The sequence below is a fragment of the Oncorhynchus tshawytscha genome, unplaced genomic scaffold (genome assembly GCF_018296145.1).
Source record: "Oncorhynchus tshawytscha isolate Ot180627B unplaced genomic scaffold, Otsh_v2.0 Un_contig_2596_pilon_pilon, whole genome shotgun sequence".
Taxonomy (NCBI): domain Eukaryota; kingdom Metazoa; phylum Chordata; class Actinopteri; order Salmoniformes; family Salmonidae; genus Oncorhynchus; species Oncorhynchus tshawytscha.
This window is the reverse complement of record NW_024609319.1, coordinates 131,022-134,410: the sequence shown is the minus strand read 5'-3', so window position 1 is coordinate 134,410 and position 3,389 is coordinate 131,022.

Below are 3,389 nucleotides of genomic sequence, written 5' to 3'. Positions count from 1 at the left end.
GCAAGGCAGTCATCTGAAAAACCGAGGCTACTGAGTCTGCCGATAAGAATATGGTGATTGACAGAGTCGAAAGCCTTGGCAAGGTCAATGAAGACGGCTGCACAGTACTGTCTTTTATCGATGGCGGTTATGATATCGTTTAGTACCTTGAGTGTTGCTGAGGTGCACCCGTGACCGGTTCGGAAACCAGATTGCACAGCGGAGAAGGTACGGTGGGATTCGAGATGGTCAGTGACCTGTTTGTTGACTTGGCTTTCGAAGACCTTAGATAGGCAGGGCAGGATGGATATAGGTCTGTAACAGTTTGGGTCCAGGGTGTCTCCCCCTTTGAAGAGGGGGATGACTGCGGCAGCTTTCCAATCCTTGGGGATCTCAGACGATATGAAAGAGAGGTTGAACAGGCTGGTAATAGGGGTTGCGACAATGGCGGCGGAAAGTTTCAGAAATAGGGGGTCCAGATTGTCAAGCCCAGCTGATTTGTACGGGTCCAGGTTTTGCAGCTCTTTCAGAACATCTGCTATCTGGATTTGGGTAAAGGAGAACCTGGAGAGGCTTGGGCGAGGAGCTGCCGGGGGCAGAGCTGTTGGCCGAGGTTGGAGTAGCCAGGCGGAAGGCATGGCCAGCCGTTGAGAAATGCTTATTGAAGTTTTCGATAATCATGGATTTATCGGTGGTGACCGTGTTACCTAGCCTCAGTGCAGTGGGTAGCTGGGAGGAGGTGCTCTTGTTCTCCATGGACTTCACAGTGTCCCAGAACTTTTTGGAGTTGGAGCTACAGGATGCAAACTTCTGCCTGAAGAAGCTGGCCTTAGCTTTCCTGACTGACTGCGTGTATTGGTTCCGGACTTCCCTGAACAGTTGCATATCCCGGGGACTATTCGATGCTATTGCAGTCCGCCACAGGATGTTTTTGTGCTGGTCGAGGGCAGTCAGGTCTGGGGTGAACCAAGGACTGTATCTGTTCTTAGTTCTGCATTTTTTGAACGGAGCATGCTTATCTAAAATGGTAAGGAAGTTACTTTTAAAGAATGACCAGGCATCCTCAACTGACGGGATGAGGTCAATGTCCTTCCTGGATACCCGGGCCAGGTCGATTAGAAAGGCCTGCTCACAGAAGTGTTTTAGGGAGCGTTTGACAGTGATGAGGGGTGGTCGTTTGACTGCGGCTCCGTAGCGGATACAGGCAATGAGGCAGTGATCGCTGAGGTCCTGGTTGAAGACAGCGGAGGTGTATTTGGAGGGCCAGTTGGTCAGGATGACGTCTATGAGGGTGCCCTTGTTTACAGAGTTAGGGTTGTACCTGGTGGGTTCCTTGATGATTTGTGTGAGATTGAGGGCATCTAGCTTAGATTGTAGGACTGGCGGGGTGTTAAGCATATCCCAGTTTAGGTCACCTAACAGAACAAACTCTGAGGCTAGATGGGGGGCGATCAATTCACAAATGGTGTCCAGGGCACAGCTGGGAGCTGAGGGGGGTCGGTAGCAGGCGGCAACAGTGAGAGACTTGTTTCTGGAGAGAGTAATTTTCAAAATTAGTAGTTCGAACTGTTTGGGTATGGACCTGGAAAGTATGACATTACTTTGCAGGCTATCTCTGCAGTAGACTGCAACTCCTCCCCCTTTAGCAGTTCTATCTTGACGGAAGATGTTATAGTTGGGTATGGAAATCTCTGAATTTTTGGTGGCCTTCCTGAGCCAGGATTCAGACACAGCAAGGACATCAGGGTTAGCATGATAATTCAGATCAGTTCAAACCAACTCTTAGTGTCCTGATTCAGATCTGTTCAAACCAACTCTTAGTGTCCTGATTCAGATCTGTTCTAAACCAACTCTTAGTGTCCTGATTCAGATCTGTTCAAACCAACTCTTAGTGTCCTGATTCAGATCTGTTCAACTACTCTGACTGTCATTGTCATGCTATATCTAAAGGAGTTGTCTAAAGCACACACAGATCTGGGACCAGACTAATGTATCCGTGGTTTGCCAGTTAGACTTTTTGTCTCTGATCTATCAAACACATCAAACAGACATTTACAATTCCATTCACTTCATTCTAGCCCTGATTATGAGCCGGTCATCCTCCCCTTACCAGCCTCCTCTGGTGGTCAGTGGGCACAGCATGGTTGGGGTCAATTCCATTTCAATTTCAATAATTTCAGAAGGTTAACCTCATTAAGAAGCATTGAAGGGAATTGGAATGTTAGTGTACTTCCTGAATTGAATGGAATTACGCTCCCCATCCCGGGTCCGGGAGCGTAATCATCGACTGACACTAATTAGCATAACGCAACGGACATAAATATTCCTAGAAAATGTTCCTATTCATGAAAATCACAAGTGAAATATATTGAGACACAGCTTAGCCTTTTGTTAATCACCCTGTCATCTCAGATTTTCAAAATATGCTTTACAGCCAAAGCTAGACAAGCATTTGTGTAAGTTTATCGATAGCCTAGCATAGCATTTTGTCCAGCTAGCAGCAGGTAACTTGGTCACGAAAATCAGAAAAGCAATTAAATTAAATCGTTTACCTTTGATGAGCTTCGGATTTTTTCACTCACGAGACTCCCAGTTAGATAGACAATGTTCCTTTTTTCCAAAAATATTATTTTGTAGGCGAAATAGATCCGTTTGTTCTTCACGTTTGGCTGTGATATCGACCGGAAATTGGGGTCACGACTACGCCGAAAAATATTCCAAATTAGCTCCATAATATCCACAAAAACATGGCAAACATTGTTTATAATCAATCTTCAAGGTGTTTTTCAAATATCTATTTGATAATATATCCACCGGGACAATTGGTTTTTCAGTAGAACCGATTGGAATAATGGCTACCTCTGTATTTTACGCAAGAATCACTCTGAGAGCCATCAGGTGACCACTTACACAATGTAGCCGCTTACGGGTATTCTTCAACATAAATGAGTAAAACTACGTCACAATGCTGTAGACACCTTGGGGAATACGGAGAAAAAGTAATCTGGTCGATAGCCCATTCACTGCTCAATAGGGACGCATCGGAACGCAGAGCTTTCAAAAGATGAGTCACTTCCGAATTGGATTTTTCTCAGGCTTTCGCCTGCAATGTCAGTTCTGTTATACTCACAGACAGTATTTTTATAGTTTTGGAAACTTTGGAGTGTTTTCTATCCCAAGCTGTCAATTATATGCATATTCTAGCATCTTGTTCCTGTCAAAATATCCCGTTAACTTTGGGAGCGTTATTTTTCCAAAAATGAAAATAGTGTCCCATAGATTCAATTAATTTGATTTAATTTGATTTAGATTTAATTAATTTGAGCCCGTTTGCTACAGAAGGAAAATAATCCTCCAGAAACAGGACATTTGAATTATTATGTGGATTATAATTAATGAACCATTTTAAA